Source organism: Salvelinus namaycush, chromosome 6 (assembly GCF_016432855.1).
Source record: "Salvelinus namaycush isolate Seneca chromosome 6, SaNama_1.0, whole genome shotgun sequence".
Taxonomy (NCBI): Eukaryota; Metazoa; Chordata; class Actinopteri; order Salmoniformes; family Salmonidae; genus Salvelinus; species Salvelinus namaycush.
The window spans coordinates 23914660-23932873 of record NC_052312.1 but is presented as its reverse complement, the minus strand read 5'-3'; the positions used below and the strand labels follow the sequence as shown (position 1 = coordinate 23932873).

The following is an 18214-nucleotide window of genomic DNA, read 5'->3' as shown; positions in this document are numbered from 1 at the left end:
GTTCTAAAACCAGACTGAACCGTTCCATATACAATATTTGTTTTCAGGAAGGCAGTGAGTTGCTGCGCAGCAGCTTTTTACATTTTCTTTTAGAGGAATGGGAGATTTGATATAGGCAGAGTTTTTAACATTTTCCGGGTCAAGGTTTGGCTTTTTCAAGAGAGGCTTTATTACTGCCACTTTTAGTGAGTTTGGTACACGTCCGGTGGATAGGGAGCCATTTATTATGTTCAACATAGGAGGGCCAAATAAAAAAACTATGTCGTAAATGTTAGCAACACCTCTGCGGGATGCACGAGGGATATGGTCACTTTGTAAGTCGCTCTGGATAAGAGCGTCTGCTAAATGACTTAAATGTAATGTAAAATGTCACTAGAGTAACCAGAAAGAGAGGGCTCATTTAACACAGTAAATTCATCAGGCTTGAGCCATGTTTCAGTCAGGCCAATCACATCAAGATTATGATCAGTGATTAGTTCATTGACTATGACTGCCTTGGAAGTGAGGGATCTAACATTAAGTAGCCCTATTTTGAGATGTGAGATATCACAATCTCTTTCAATAATGACAGGAATTGAGGAGGTCTTTATTCCAGTGAGATTGCTAAGGCAAACACCGCCATGTTTAGTTTTGCTCAACCTAGATCGAGGCACAGACACGTTCTCAATGGGGATAGCTGAGCTGACTACACTGACTGTGCTAGTGGCAGACTCCACTAAGCTGGCAGGCTGGCTATCTCATTGTGGAGCTAGAGGAGTTATAGCCCTGTCTATGTTGATAGATAAGATGAGAGCACCCCTCCAGCTAGGATGGAGTGGATCACTCCTCAGCAGGCCAGGCTTGGTCCTGTTTGTGGGTGTCCCAGAAAGAGGGACAATTATCTACAAATTCAATTTTTTGGGAGGAGCAGAAAACAGTTTTCAACCAGCGATTGAGTTGTGAGACTCTGCTGTAGAGCTCATCACTCCCCCTAACTGGGAGGGGGCCAGAGACAATAACTCTATGCCGACACATTTTTCTAGCTAATTTACACACTGAAGCTATGTTGCGCTTGGTGACCTCTGACTGTTTCATCTTAACATCATTGGTGCCGACGTGGATAACAATATCCCTATATTCTCTACGCTCGCCAGTTTTCGCCAGTTTTGGCCTTAGTGCTGGCTAAGGCCAAAACTGGCGAGCGTAGAGAATATAGGGATATTGTTATCCACGTCGGCACCAATGATGTTAAGATGAAACAGTCAGAGGTCACCAAGCGCAACATAGCTTCAGTGTGTAAATTAGCTAGAAAAATGCTGGCTTCAGATTAGCCTTTACGTCGGTAGCCTCGCCCCCTGGTAAACAGTGTATGATCGCTGGATGATTCTTTTTAAGTCTAATATTGCCAATGACTAGGGTTTTCAATTTGTCAGAGTTAATGGTGGGAGGCTTCAGCTTAGACCCCGTGACGGGTGGAAGAGAGACCTGAGAAGGCTCGGCCTCTGACTCCTTGCTTAACGGGGAGAACCGGTTGAAAGTTTCTGTCGGCTGAATGAGCGACACCGGTTGAGCATGCCGACAGCATTTCTTTCCAGAAGCCTTGAATAAATTGTCCGGCTGTGGGGGACTGTGCCGGTGGATTTATACTACTATCTGTACTTGCTGGTGGCACAGATGCTGTTTCATCCTTTTCTACACTTAAATTGCCCTTGCCTAATGATTGCGTCTGAAGAGGGCTTGTAACATGGCTATCCTCACCATAAGGCGATAGCTCTCCTGTATGTTATACAGGAGTACAGCGACTACAATTAGATGGCGTAAAGTTAATGTTGCTACTTCACTTTTCGGCTGGTGGAGGTCCTTTAGAACCATGTCCAGATAAAGTGTCCGGGGTGAAGAAGTTGAGCGAGGAAATACTAAGACGTTGGTAAATGTGTTTTTGATTCATGCCAATTTTGATTAAACGGTTCTTAAAAGTAAAAACCGAAGTCCTCCCGAGTGGCGCAGCGGTCTAAGGCACTGCATCGCACTGTTGTGACGTCACAACAGCCTGGGGTTTGATCTTGTGTCACAACTGGCCGTGACCAGCGTCGTCCGCGTTAGGGGAGGGTTTGGCCGTGGGGGGTTTACTTGGCTCATCGCGCTTTAGCGACTCCTTGTGGCGACACATTGGCGTGGCTGGCTTCTGGTTTAAGCTAGCGGATGTTAAGAAGGGTCATGTTTCGGAGGATGCATGGCTCCATTTTCGCCTTTCCCGAGCCCGCTGGTGAGTTGCAGCGATGAGACAAGATTGTAATATCACGAAATTGGGGAGGAAAAGGGGAAAAAATGTAAATTACAAATATAAAATATTTATGACAAGTTTGGCAGGTAGCCAAGTAGGAACAAACACTACAGCAACATAGAGTGATGGCTCTTCGGTCCTCCTATCCTTCTGATGTCTGCACATGCTTGGGGAATTGGTGTATCTAATGGTTTAAAGGAGAAGCTGCTCTCATAGCCTTCTTCCAAACTGTCTACTGTAAGATTTACAAGACTAGAGGTGTGCAGGGAGAACGTAACAGTCATCAGTACCTTTGGTAGCATCTCCGAAGCCACCGTAAGTGTAGCTCACGTGAACACAAACATTTTTAATATCACGTGATTTTACGAGACCGGTGCTGGTGACAAATCTAGTGGATCTGAACGGGCCCTCAGTCATTCAGTCGCTATGGGGGAGATGTCTGTCTATGTCTATGTCCCTCTCCACTCCCTTCCTTTCCACCCCATTAGCAACACTGACTGGAAGTGACTAGATGATAGTAATGTGTAGACACAAAGTATGGCCATGTGAAAGCCTAAATATAGAATGTAAGGTGCTTTCCCATTTTGAATGAGGCAAACAGGTCAGAAAATGGCCACAGTAATACAGCTAAGGCATGGTGCTGCTACACATTTTGACTTCTGACCCAACCAAGTCTTTCTCAGGTAATGGGAGACTCCCCCAACCCCTTCACTCTCACTACCACCCCCCACCTCCACTTCTTTCCCCCACTCTCTCGACCACTCCCTCCTCCCAGAAGACAATCTAGCCTTTACCGAGCACTCCGCCCGGCCTCCACCTGTGCCCCTCAACACTCAAACATGGAGCCAGTGAGTTACAGACGGTTATTAATGTCCATGTCTGGGAATTTACGTTAAGTGTACATACATGGATCCTGTATGTCTTACTGTACACCGTAGAAAAGTCTGGAGAGGTGTGGTAAGGTCTTAGTACTTGTTGCTATGTGAGCAAGGTGCAGAAGTATGTACCAGTTTCTCGAAGTGGTGGTTAGCGTGTGGTTAACACCATACTGTGAAGAACTAGAGACTTTATGACTAACTTTCTTCAGTCTTTTCCTTACTCCCTCACTCCCATTTTTTGTGTCTCTCGTTCTCTTCACACTGTCCTCAGTTCACTTTCCAGACCTGTTATCGCACCATCCATCCAGACCTCTTTGTCCAGGAATACCCCATAATATTTATAACCCATGTTATATATATTCTCCAACAGACAGACAGTTCTAGCATTGTGGTTTAGCCACCTCGTTTGCAAGCCTCTCGTCACTGTCTCATCCAGAGATAGAGGTGTTTGATGCTGGGCGGCTGTCTAACATTTGTTATTGATACTATGTCTGTCTATAAACTATGAGCGAGCTAGTTTTTTTCCTGTCCACTTCCACGTCTGCCTCTCTCTTCCCGGGTTGTTTTCAGAGGTTATTTTTGACATCCTCCCTGACTACCTCTGTGTTATCATGGGCAACACAGACACACACACACACACATGAACACTGATGCGCTGAGAGGGAAGCTAGTCCACTAACCCTTGACCCTTTCTTTTTTTAGACCACAGCTTCGACACATCTTTACACACACACACACACACACACACACACACACACACACACACACACACACACACACACACACACACACACAGGGGTACAAACACACACACACACCCCTATACACTAAAATGGAGGGACCTAGCACTGTCACAGACATACTGGGCTAGTGTTTCACTTGCCTCCCTCCATTCAACAGGAATGAATGGCATTTTTACCTTGGTGCACATGTAACCTCTTCCCTACCCTTCCCCCTACCCCCTCCTCCACTAGCCCTGTTACCACAGTGACCTGACCAGGGTATAAGTATACAAGAAAAGCTCAGGGAACATTACTCAGCTACTGTGGCGCTGCCATAGCACTAGAAGACATAGAACTGAACATTCAAATGTAATGCCGTTACTCCAATGTAACTGGTGGACTGGCGGCCATAATGGATTTGGAATGTTGGAATCGAATGGAATCGTACCTGCCATATTGGGTGAATGGTGTACATTCTAGAATTTCTAGAACTTCCAGGCGTTCTATTTCTATGGGAGCTCTACCCTTGCACCAGCAACCAACATAGACACAGAGATAAATATACCACTTAAATTTATATTTTAGGCCTCTCTCTCTCCCTCTCTTTCTCTCCCTCTCTTCCCCTCTCACTCTCTATCTTTCTCTCTCCCCCCCTCTCTCTCCGGGTGACTCAGACAGTGAATCCAACACTCCTCTTCTTCTTTCCCTGGCGCCAACGTTCCCTCCATCTTGTGTAAAAAAAAAAAAAAGAACAGATTAATTTTAGACGGATCGAGGGGTTGTTTAGAAAGTCCCCCGTCCCTAAAACTGCCCCCATGCTCATCATGCAAACATCTGACTGTGTGACGGTTAGAATTCAGGAACAGATATTTGTAAAGCGTCTCAGAGTAGGATTGCTGATGTAGGATCAGGTTCTGTCTCTCCATATAATCTTGTTAATTATTATCTAAAAGGATAAACTGGTCTGGGATCAGCACTCCTAATCTGAGACACTTTATGAATACGGGCCCAGGAACCCAGACTCAGATTGGTATTCAGTGGAAGTGTTCAAATTAATGCTCATGTGGGGCCAGAGGTTTCTCCTAATCATATGACCTGACCAAGTGAAACTCTGTGCCCTTGTTGTAGGCTAAAAACGAGGACCTAGAGTTTTTCCTGGTCACACTTAGGTTCAAAGTTTACATGATCAGATCACATGTTCGGGGAAAAATCCTTACCAAATACAATGGATCGCTATATCAAAAACGCTCCTTTAACCTATTACTGCAGTGGGCTAAATCAGGGTCGCAGAGTGATTCTTGGTAGTCTTAAACAAATCTACTTTGAAACAAAAGTATACACCTCACACACATGGTTATGGGCTTAAAAAAAGAAGACACCTATATCATGTCAGTTGCAATGTATCCAATTTTGAGTTTGCATCCCAATATTACACTTTATATACAGAATACTGAAATACAACTGTTTGACATAGAAACACAGGATTTTTCTCCGTTTTTCTTTCTCAATGATCTTTATTAATACTGAAAAATATTTGGTCATTGACTGCAGGAAAGGGCTACATGTGGAGGCCGGGCCATGTAGGGACATGTGTGTGAGGGGGGGGGGGGGTTGTGTGTGTGTGTTTGTGTCGGTATGCATGCACATGTGTTTCTGTGTTCCTGTCTAAGGTATACCTTATCGGTTTCTAAACTTCCGCTGAATACCACCAAGTCAACAGTCTATAGTGGGACCACCGTCAGCCATCAACCACCCACTTCATAACAAATACCTGTCACAGGCCCCCCTATAACACCCCTATATCCCAATGACAGCAAAGACATGAAGACATATACTGTAGACAGGTAGAACAGCCCAAAACAACCAACACTCATTCATCATTATATTATCTTGCTGTCAGAACTCTCAGGCCATTGACTGAGTAGTTAGAAGCAGACCTGGGTTAAAATAGCTACTATTTGAAATATGTTTCCAGCTTGCCTGTCTTAATGTGCCGATAAAATAGACTTCTCTAATGTGGCCTAACTTCTACCTCAAGATCCTTTGATGTCTGAATCATATGAGGTCCAACTGACAACCTATTCCCCAGAGCCACATTAGAGATGTCACAAATGGCACCCTATTTCCTATAGTGCACTTCCTTCGACCTATGAGCCCTATGAGCCGTGGTCAAAAGTTGTGCACCATAAAGGAAATAAGGTGGTATTTGACCCGAGTGGCTCCCTTAGCTCCGCTTTAGACACTTGAACTTAAGAAACCCTCCACTGTTTTTGAAAACGTGAAACTAAATCTGCCCAGCAAGACGTGATCTCCTAGTGGGGACAAGCTGAGACACAAACAGAGAGAATGTGAGTCCCACATTCAGTATTTAGTATTTATTAGGAACCCCATTAGATATTATTACTCTTCCTGTGGTCCAAACAGGAATAAAGCAATACATCATAATAACACGATAGTCTACATAATAATTAAACAATACTCTACATCATAATAAAACAATTCTACACAATTTGCCATGGAGCGGAGAGAAGATTTAGCAATTTTATAACACATTTCATGCAATCATTCTCATTTTGACATGGGGCGGAGAGAAGAATTAGCAGATTTAAGATTTGTCCCAAATACAATGATTTTAGTTTTTGATATATTTAAGACTAGTTTATTACTAGCCATCCATTCTAAAGCTGTCTGCAGCTCCTTGTTAAGAGTTGCAGTGATTTCACTTGCTGTGGTAGTGAACATGTATAATGTTGAATCATCAGTGTACATAGACACACAGGCTTTACTCAAAGCTAGTGGTAGGTCATTTGTAAAGATTTAAAACAGTAAAGAACCAAAACATTTGCCCTGAGGTATACCACACTCTACCTGGTCTATATTAGAGAACCCTCTGTGCTCTGTTAGATAGGTAGCTCTCAATCCATGATCCAAGATCATAACAAATACATTTTTTCAGCAGGTGATCGATAATGTCAAAAGCTGTCAAAAGGGTATTTCGGCTGTCCCCATAGGGGAACCATTTTTGGTTCCAGATAGAACCATTTTGAGATCCATGTAGAACCCTCTCTGGAAAGGGTTCTACATGGAACCCAAAACGATTCTACTTGGAACCAACAAGGGTTCTTCAAAGGGTTCTCCTATGGGGACAACCGAAAACCCCTTTTAGGTTCTAGATAGCACCCTTTTTCTAAGAGTGTAACAAAACAGCTCCCAGAATCTTCTTACTATCAATTTCTTTCAGCCAATCATCAGTCATTTGTGTCAGTGCCGTACACGTTGAGTGCCCTTCCCTATAAGCGGGCTGAAAGTTTGTTGTTAATCAGTGTTTTCCAAAAAGCAGAGAAGGGAGCGCATGATGCTTCTTCAGCGTCTCCGGTGAGTGAATTTACACGTCCCATGTAACGTAAGTGGTAACAATGAGTTGAATGAATTATTGTTTTGTGGCACATTCATATATTTTTTGAAGCATGTTTCATAGGCCTTACGTAGCAAACCACGGAGTCAGGGGGGATAGGCTATTTACCGAGCATCAAGTTTATTAAAGTTGTCGAATCTCCTATATCCCTTTGCTATTCATAAATCATACAATGTAGTTAGTTTTATGTCCATGGTATAGCATTGGGACATGTAAACTAAAGATCTTGTTTGTATTTTCCTAGGATTTGAAGCTCATGTTGAGACTTGCCAGTGACCGCTAAAGTAACTGGAGCCTAGTGATAGGTTGTACACGAACGAATGGCTCTTGTTGAAAGGCATCTTTTAGATGAACGGAACCGAATCGCATCGGTGAGAGAGCCGTTCATTTGGCTCCCTGATTTGCATACTGGTAGGCTACTACTGCTTTTTGGCGATTACCTGGAGAGAAATTAGGAAAACATTCGATGAAGATGTTTACTCATTCTGGTCCAAAATATAATAAAAGAAAACAGGTTATAAAAGCTAATGTCATGATACTTATATGGTATTATTATTATTGAAGATATTGATATAGGCTTACTGGTTTGATTGAAGTGTCGACAATTAATTAGTCAACTGCTGCTTTCTGTGTAGCAAAACCCATGTTTAACACCTGCGTCATTCTTCAATCATACCCTGCAGGGCTATTCATAGGCGCTTGACTTTGTATAAAAGTAAGGGTACACTATCTAGCGGGGGGTCTGGGGGTCCTTGATTGAAAGGTCTGAAACCCTACCAGGTCTGTGACTCACAAACATCCTGCCCCCTCCCCTGACAATCCCACCCACAGTGATTGATTGACAGGCAAAACTGTTAAAGGGATAGTTCACCCAAATTACTATATGACACCTTGGTTTCCTTACCTTAAGTGTCCACAGCAGCAGAGCCAGTAAAATACATAATTTAAAAAAACAAACATCCTTGTAATAATTCATATCTTGCAGTAAAACAGTGACTTAATCTCAAGAGAAGATACATTTCATGTTAAAAGGGTTATCTTACTTAGAACATTTTCCAGATCATAGGGGCCTAGACAATATCCAGAACAACTAACAACACACTGAATTCATGCATTTTCTGTCATTTTAATTGTAAAGTCATGTCTTTCTGTTCAATACCAAAATGCGTTTTTACCAATCTGGTAGGTAAAGTTGTGAAAAGTATTCAATCATTTAGTTGTGTATTTCAGATGGAATTAAGTCAGTAAAATGTACTAGAGGCCACCAAAATTGAGCTCGTTCTGCTCCAAAAAACTCCCTAGCTTAGCTACTTTTTCTCTTTGGCTAGCTACTCAGTGTACTTATGGAAAACACTGATTAATGTGTTTACTGTGAAATAACATTATATCTGTTCATACTCCATTTTTTCCAAAAGTTTACTAAGGTTCTCTAGCAGGCTGATTGGTCAGCTGTTTGAACCATTAAAGGGTGCTTTGCTATTCTTGGGTAGCGGAATGCACAGGAGGTTGGCGGCACCATTATTGGGGAGAACAGGCATTGGGGAGCAATATCAGAGATTATTGGGGAGAACATTCCCCCTATTCCTGGGAGAACAGGAATAGGGGGAATGGTATCAAATACACCAACACCGTGGTTTCCATGTGTTTGATTGCCATTCCATTCACTCCATTCCAGCCAATATTATGAGCCATCCTCCCCTCAGCAGCCTCCTTTGGCGGAATGACTTTTGCTTCCCTCTAAGCCTGAGGGCACATACTTTACTTTAGGCTTAGATTGCTGAGATGGCAAATAGGAGTGGCAATATAGTCCTCATCCACAGTCATTTTCCATCCAAGTTGTCAGAACCAGGTGGTTTGTCATTATTGATAAACAGCAATACTTTTTTTACCTCTTCCACACTCTACAGAATTCAAAATGACAATGCTTGTCTGTCATTATTTGGTCAGTTATGCATAGTTATGAAGGTTCGGAGGTTGTTGTTGGCATGCCATGCCTAAATTCGCTAATCTTGCCAATGATAATTAAAGTAGTTGGCAATATCAGAGGTTTTGTGATGAATGAGCCATCTTATTTAATGACGGATGAATATGAGTTTGCCTCTTTCCCAACATTTTTATTTAAGGTACTCCAAAGCTTTTTACAATCATTCTTTATATAATTTATCTTTGTTTCGTAGTACAATTTCTTCTTCAAATGGCACCCTATTCCCTATATAGTACACTACTTTTGACCAGGGTCCATAGTATTAAGTGTACTAAATAGTGAATAGGGTGCCATTTGGGACAGAAACAGAGAGTACGGTTACATGCACACAATAATGTGATTTATTGTGGATAGTCAGATGAATCTATTAGTTTGATTCAAACGTTGACATGCTTTGCAAGAGGAACGATTCCCCTAATAATCCTGTTTACATGGACACATCTGAAATCATGCTACCTGATGGCACTCTGATAAATGCAGACAAGGGCAAAATCAAAATAAACGTTCTACCACAGCGAACATGTTATTTTTGGGAAGGATATTTGATTCTGAGTTCGGACACACAGTATAAAGTGTGTATGTGAAAACTACTTCTACTACTTTCAGTTGTTCCGAACTCACTTCACTCGCACTAAAGAGGAGGCTAGCTCGGGTAATGCTAGCACATGCGCAGATCAAATATACAGCTGGAACGCCGACTAAGGTGTTGACATGTACTAATCATTTTAAAGATTGCTCAGAAAACCAGGAGGTTTTAGTCGGCGTATGCTTACTTCGATTTTGACCTTACTCTGATTTAAGATAAGCAGAGGAAGGTGTTTACATGACTATTGCATCATCTGCCTACTGCCATCATCTGTTTTAATATCGAATTATTAGTGTCCATAGAAACATACTCAGACAGACTATCAGAAGCAGTTTCCTGACCTGTCAAGCTCTTAATAACAAAACTTTGACGTTTAAAGGGAAGACTTTGAAGATTCAGGCTGACATTTTCAAGCTCCCTGCTACTTACTATACAGTCTGTCATAGTGGGTTATTGGTAGCTGATGTGGATGTTTGGGCCTGGTTATTCTAGCTAGTAGACACACTGGAGCTGGGGCGCCTTGCTTGCTGTTCTAGGCCGAAGCATTCACATCAGTCAGAATGATCTCAATCAATTGGACGATCGATCAGTCAATCAATCAATCAGACACTGATTTTAATTGTACCCTATTAAGGAATCTGTCAACCCTCTTCTAGCATTCCATTCAACCAGGCTTTGACCAATCAGGGGCCAGTGTCATCTTAGAACAACAAGCAAGAGCCAGCTGCCGTGACAACCAACGATAGCAAACAAAGAACACCCCCCCCCCCCCCCCCCCCCCCCCGTGCTCCTACCCCCCAACTCACCCCCCTGCTCCCTCCTCTTTCCACCCTCCCATCTTCTGTCAGGTATCTGATGCTTACCAGGGGTCCTCTCCTCTCTCTAGGGGTATCCAGGTGGGGCCCTAGCTAAAAGGGGGTTTGGTACAATGGAAATCCCTGTAGAAACATGTTAAAGAGGCGCGTGTGTGTGTATGTGTGTGTGTGTGTAGGCCTATGTGTGTGTGTATTGGGCAAAGTCTTGAGTCAAGTCTTAACAGGTGTGAATACCTGTGTTGGTGAATTCCTCAGGCTATGGTTAGTCAGTCCTGTGATATTGTAGAAGCAGCTAATCACCCTCCACTAAAACGACTAGACATTTCTTTAAAGCTCAATGGAACAATGTATGTAGCAGGAAACACACTCTATGTTGTTGAACTGCTTTGCACCAGAAAGACAGCATACTGTATTTTGAACTATGTTTGTGTGTACTGTATGTGTGGATACGTGCATGATTTGTGTAGTTTTGTGTACTGTATATAGTAATGTTAGCAAATAAAATACCAGATATAGTTATGTGGTGTGACTTGACTGGAACTTGGCCGTTGTTTGTCATATATGTCCAGGGCCTGTTGTCAAGGGTAACTGTTCAGGCAGCCAGGACAGAAAGGTGGAGAGGAGTGAGGGGGGATGGAGGGTGAGAAGACAGAAGTGCCATCGTGGGCGGCCATATTTCACCCAGCATTTCACACCCCCATGCCAGGAGTGGTGTGTTTGTGTGTGCTTGTGTGTGACCCCCGTGCCAGGAGTGAGGGCATTATTAGCTCTCTTAGAGAGACCCCCCCCCCTTCCTGTTTAGGATTCCCCACTGTCTGGTCCCCTCTTGGGAACCCAGTTTAACAGTAACGACTATGGAATGATAGATTAACAGAATTATAGAAAGTGGTCCTTGTTCTGATTTCTTTTTTTCATAGATACACAGGGATTACAAACTGAGAATTCCGCCGCACTTCTTTCACCTCCATAGAAATAGAATCGACTAGAATGGATATATACGTTCGAGGAATTGTATTTATATGCTCACCCTTCTGTCTCTGATTATGTGTGGCTTACTCACACTTTGCCCTTGTCTAATAATATAACTGTCTGGGATATTTATCAGGTCCAAAGTCAGTTTTGCTGTTAATATCGCTGTAGTTACATTTAGGATAGGGATAATAAGAGCTGATCTGAGAGCTGTGGTTAAGTAAGAGGGGTTGCTTAGGTGGGTCATCAGCAGTGGGCGTGTGGGTGGCACTTCTCACACACAGCTGAGAGAGGGGACTGGACACTGGGAAAATAGACAAAGCACGGTGTGTGTGTGTGTGTGTGTGTGTGTACACAACTGTTAGTTTGATAACCCAGTGTTACAGAGGTGTGTAGGAAAAAACCCAGGACCCCGCCGTCCGACCCATCCTTAATTTGGTTCCTTTTTTACAAGCTGAAAAGACAGAGCTTGAGGAAAGGAAACTGAGCACTAAACTGTTTACCTGGAAATAATTTGTTGGACTGGTCTCAATGTGATTCAATCCTTTTGATTCATAGTGTCTGGGTTGCGTCCCAAATGGTAGCCTATTACCTACAGTACCAGTCAAAAGTTTGGACACACCTGCTATTTCAAGGGATTTTCTTTATTTTTACTATTTTCTACATTGTAGAATAACAGTGAAGACATCAAAACTATGACATAACACATATGGAATCATGTAGTAACCAAGAAAGTGTTAAACAAATCAAAATATATTTTATATTTGACATTCTGCAAAGTAGCCACCCTTTGCCTTGATGACAGCTTTGCATACTCTTGGCATTCTCTCAACCAGTTTCATGAGGTAATCACCTGGAATACATTTCAATTAACAGGTGTGCCTTGTTAAAAGTTAATTTGTGGAATTTCTTTCCTTCTTAATGCGTTTGAGCCAGTCAGTTGTGTTGTGACAAGGTAGGGGTGGTATACAAAAGATAGCCCTATTTGGTAAAAGACCAAGTCCATACTATGGCAAGAACATCTCAAATAAGCACAGAGAAACAACAGTCCATCATTACTTCAAGACATGAAGGTCAGTCAATCTGGAAAATTTCCAGAACTTTAAAAGTTTCTTCAAGTGCAGTCGCCAACACCATCAAGCGCTATGATGAAACTGGCTCTCATGAGGACCGCCAGAGGAAAGGAAGACCCAGAGTTACCCCTGCTGCAGAGGATAGGTTCATTAGAGTTATCAGTCTCAGACATTGCAGCCCAAATAAATGCTTCACATATTTCAAGTAACAGACACATCTCAACATCAACTGTTCAGAGGAGACCGCGTGAATCAGGCCTTCATGATCGAATTGCTGCAAAGAAACCACTACTAAAGGACACCAATAATAAGAAGAGACTTGCTGTCAGAGTCGTGTGTATAGGTGGCAGGGAAGTCAGGCGCAGGAGAGTTAAACTGAGTGTAAATGGAGATTTTTAATAAATGTCCACTTAACATGCTCCAAACACGAAAATGTACATACATAAAATAAACATGGGTACGAGGACCCGTCGCGCACCTATACACCCAGAAACAACACTTGACATAAAACAATCTCTGACAAAGACATGAGGGGAAACAGAGGGTTAAATACACAAGAGGTAATGGATGGGATTGAAAACAGGTGTGTGGGAAGACAAGACAAAACCAATGGAAAATGAAAAATGGATCGATGATGGCTAGAAGACCGGTGACGTCGACCGCCGAACACCGCCCGAACAAGGAGAGGCAACGACTTCGGCAGAAGTCGTGACACTTGCTTGGGCCAAGAAACAGGAGCAATGGACCTTAGACCTGTGGAAATCTGTCCTTTGTTCCAACCGCCGTGTCTTTGTGAGACGCAGAGTAGGTGAATGGATGTGGTTCGCACCGTGAAGCATGGAGGAGGAGGTGTGATGGTGTGGGGGGTGCTTTGCTGGTGAAACTATCTGTGATTTATTTAGAATTCAAGGCACACTTAACCAGCATGGCTACCACAGCATTCTGCAGCGATATGCCAGTGGGACTATCATTTGTTTTTCTACAGGACAATGTCCGAACACACCTCAAGGCTGTGTAAGGGCTATTTGACCAAGAAGGAGAGTGATGGAGTGCAGTATTAGATGACCTGGCCTCCACAATCACCAGACCTCAACCCAATTGAGATGGTTTGGGATGAGTTGGACCGCACAGTGAAGGAAAAGCAGCCAACAAGTGCTCAGCTCCTTCAAAACTGTTGGAAAAGCATTTCTGGTGAAGCTGGTTGAAAGAATGCCAAGAGTGTGCAAAGCTGTCATCAAGGCAAAGGGTGGCTACTTTGAAGAATGTAAAATCTAAAATATTTTGATTTGTTTAACACTTTTTTGGTTATTACATGATTCCATATGTGTTATTTCATGGTTTTGATGTCTTCACTTATTCTACAATGTAGAAAATAGTAAAAATAAAGAAAAACCCTTGAAATAGCAGGTATGTCCAAACTTTTGACTGTTACTGTATGCAGTGCACTACATTTTAACCAGGGCCCATAAGTTTAGGTTTAGGGAATAGTGTAACCATTTAGGACGCAGACAACGTATCTGAAGTGGAATTATCTTTGACTGTAGTTTGAATGTCAAGAAGTATCATGATATCTCATCTCCGTCAGGGCCTCACCTTATTTCCAAAGTATCCAATGTTAAGAAATATCAGACAGATCTTGTGTGTGTGTGTGTGTGTGTGTGTGTGTGTGTGTGTATCTATCCATGTTAGGAATTATTAGACAAAAACCATTCTGGCAGGTGGGGGTGTAGTGGAGTCAAAGGCGTTAATCAACACCTCTAAAGTAATGTTCTCTAGTAACGTTAGAGAAACACACTTTGACTTACTGATTGGGTCTGTCTTTGAAACTTCCACTTCTAAAGAAGTCATTCTGGTGCTGAGTGTTTAGGAACGGAATAATTGCTGTAGCAGACTTTACAGGAATACAGTATAACTCTGAATGGCTTTTACCATGCGTTTCCTCCTTAAGGTCAATTCTATGGTATCACCTGTTGCTTAGTAATATGTTTGTTGTATATTCTTACCAACTGCGAACTGTTCCAATTTCTATTTTGATGGATGGATGGATGGATGGATGGATGGATGGATGGATGGATGGACGGACGGATAAAAGAAGGAATGGATGGGTAGAATGTAGATAGCATCTCTCGTCATCTCTTTGTTCTATATAAGTCACCAAATCCATTACTAAGGCTAGATTTCACCATCGATGGAATGCGAAGCATCCTAGAATGAAAAGCCAGGGAATTAGAACATGTGGTTTTCTCAACGGGTTCCGACACAGCTAGGAGCTAGAACACGTTCCGATACCACGTGTAGAACCCTGGCGGCCTCTCTCACATTCTGCCCCATTCCCCTGGACCCTACAGAGAGAAAGGGCATACGCACACACACACACACACACACACACACACCTGGTTCTTAACTAAGCCCTGTTTATACGTACATGCATCCACAGCAGCTGTAAGTTAGAGACATGCAGTGGGTTAAGCCCTGGAGTTCACCACCCCACGGTAGGCTAGAGGATCCAGAGAGGTGGCCACGCTCCACCGGGGAGAAGTAGACCTCGCTGGGCTGAGCTTGGCCGACCCGCTGGGTCCACTGGCTCTCTTCTGGAGGGGGTTAGTGGGTGAGGGGAGGTGGAGCGTGGTTTTACTGCCGCCTTGTACGGACCTCGTGGGCTGAGGAGAGGGATGGAGGGATAGAGGGATGGACTGACCTGATGGATCATAGGGCGAGGTAGACGGGGAGAGGCAAAGGGGAGAAAGTGTGTATGAAATGATCAATTAATTGAACTTACAGTAGCGACCAACCCCCTGTTCAGCGAAGTACTGTATGTTGTGCACACACACACACACACACACACACACACACACACACACACACACGCATACACACTCACTCCCTACCACCCTCCCCACTCCCTGGGTGGGCTCTACTCTTCTACTCACATACCTACAGGGTATGTCTGTTAGCATCAGATCTAACGCTAGACTAGCTCTGCCTCCCAAATCAAATGTTATTGATTCCATACACATATTTAGCAAATGTTATTGTGGGTGTAGCGAAATGCTTGTGTTCCTAGCTTCAACAGTGCAGTAATATCTAACAATACCCACGAACCTAAAAAGTAAAAGAATAGAATTAAGAAATATAGAAATATTAGGATGAGCAATGTCAGAGTGACATTGACTAAAATACAGTAGCATAGAATACAGTATATACATATGAGATGAGTAAAGCAGTATGTAAACATTATTAAAGTGACTAGTGTTCCATTATTAAAGTGGCCAGTGATTCCATGTCTATGTGTATAGGGCAGAAGCCTCTAAGGTGCAGGGTTGAGTAACTGGGTGGTAGCCGGCTAGTGATGGCTATTTAACAGTCTGATGGCCTTGAGATAGAAGCTGTTTTTCAGTCTCTCGGCCCCAGCTTTAATGCACTTGTACTGACCTCGCCTTCTGGATGAAAGCTTGGTTGGATAATGTCCTTGATGACCTTTTTGGTCTTCCTGTGACATCGGGTGCTGTAGGTGTCCTGGAGGGCAGGCAGTGTGCCCCCGGTGATGCCCTCTGGAGAGCCCTGCGGTTGCAGACGGTGCAGTTGCCGTACCAGGCGGTGATACAGCCCGTCAGGATGCTCTCAATTGTGCATCTGTAAAAGTTTGTGAGGGTCTTAGGGTCCAAGCTCTCAACCTTCGCCTCTCCCGGGTCCGTGTGGGAGTTGCAGCGATGAGACAAGGCTGTACTACCAATTGGATACCACGAAATTGTGGAGAAAAAGGGGTACATTTAAAATAAATAAAAAACAGTTAAGGGGGAAATGTGTTGGATTTATTGTGAGAAAAAAAATGTGGGACATAAACTAAACTCCTTTGAAACCCAACCCAGAAGACTAAGGAGAGAAGCTTCAAGGCTGGAATAGGAAAGATAGAAGGTAGAAAGGAGCTTGAATTTGAACTGTTCCGGGAGATCGTCAGGCCCAGTCTATGTTCAGGTGTGCAAGTTCACCACATCCTGCATCGGATCTCCCAGGCCGATAGCATAACAAGTGTACCAGCTATAGTTCGCCCACCCTCCATCTCCACCTCCTCCCCTGACCTATAAAGTCACCCCTAGGAGAACAGGGGCCCCTGGGAGCCTCTTAAGGAGCTCACATGGAGCATTTGTTGCCTGGGGACGGACCTGTTTAAAGGCTAACAGAGTGTGTGCGTGTACGTGTGTCCCTCTCTCTTTCCCTCTCTCTCTGTTTTCAAATCAAATCAAATCAAACTGTATTTGTCACACGCGCCGAATACAACATGTGTAGACCTCACCGTGAAATGCTTACTTACAAGCGCTTAATCAACAGCACAGTTCAAGAAGAGTTAAGAAAATATTTACCAAATAAACTAAAGTAAAATATATACAGGGGGTACCGGTACCGAGTCAGTGTGCGTGGGTACAGATAGAGAGACACTATAGAAGGGCCAAGATAGAAACTAAAAGCACAACAGTCACAAACAGGGTTCTGCTCAATGTAACCTGTTGCAACATAGGTAACATAGGTAACATACTTTGCCCAAAGAAGTACAGTATGTTACCTATGTTACCTATGTGGCAACAGGTTACATTGAGCAGAACCCTGTTTGTGACTGTTGTGCTTTTAGTTTCTAACTTGGCCCTTCTATAGTGTCTCTCTATCCGAATGACCCCCCCGTAGCCAAGGAAAAGACCCCATTATCATTCTAAATGACCAACTGGGGTAGGAGGGGAGGGGGACTGCACCCTATGTTACGAGCCTTTTTCAGCTCAGCTGTCCCTAAGAAGGAAGAGTGCGTGCGTGCGTGCGTGCGTGCGTGCGTGCGTGCGTGCGTTGTGGCCGGTCCTAGTCCCCAGAGAGCTGTCCGGAGAACAGCTGCCCACAGGGTTCAAAGGTCATCTATAGTGTTCTGCTCCCGTGAAGCCGTAAAAAAATCCTCCTCTTTTTCTCCAATGGCTTTGTTTCTGACGCAGAGTGGACAACCCCCCAATCCAGTATTCCAGACAGATCTTTCAGTCGTTTCTGTTTGGGGGATTATATCCTCCTTTTTACTCTTGTTCTCTTCCTCTGGCCTGGCGAGAGAGAGAGATGTATGGCTGTCACGTTTTGTCACGTTTTGTCTGAGGAGGTGTTCAGAGTCTTTATGTATGGAGGTCGCGAACCAATAGAGGGCCACAAATCAACACAATTGACTGATCCTTACAGCATCCCTATTAGAAGCTGTCAATGAAAGGGGCACTCTCTACTCTTTCTCCTCCACATTCACTGGACTCGAACCAGGATCTCTCTTTTTTTTCTTTGTCTTTCTCTGTTGCCTGTCATCTGAAGGGCAGTGGGATAAAGGGATCTGAGGAATATATTAAATAGAAAGTTAGGGAGATAGGGAGGGAGTTGAATGTAGGGAGAGAGAGAGCGTTATGCTTGGTATAACTTGGGGAGGTACTGCAAGGCAGTAACCAGTAACGACTAATACATGGTAATAAACACTATATACACAAAAGTATGTGGA

The 18214-nt window shown here is 43.5% G+C and overlaps 1 protein-coding gene across 1 annotated transcript in view; it reads left to right on the top strand.

Annotated features, from left to right (window-relative positions):
- col4a6 (collagen, type IV, alpha 6) overlaps positions 1–18214 on the top strand; it is a 192651-nt gene that overhangs the window by 48548 nt on the left and 125889 nt on the right. The gene's annotated exons all lie outside the window — the stretch shown is intronic.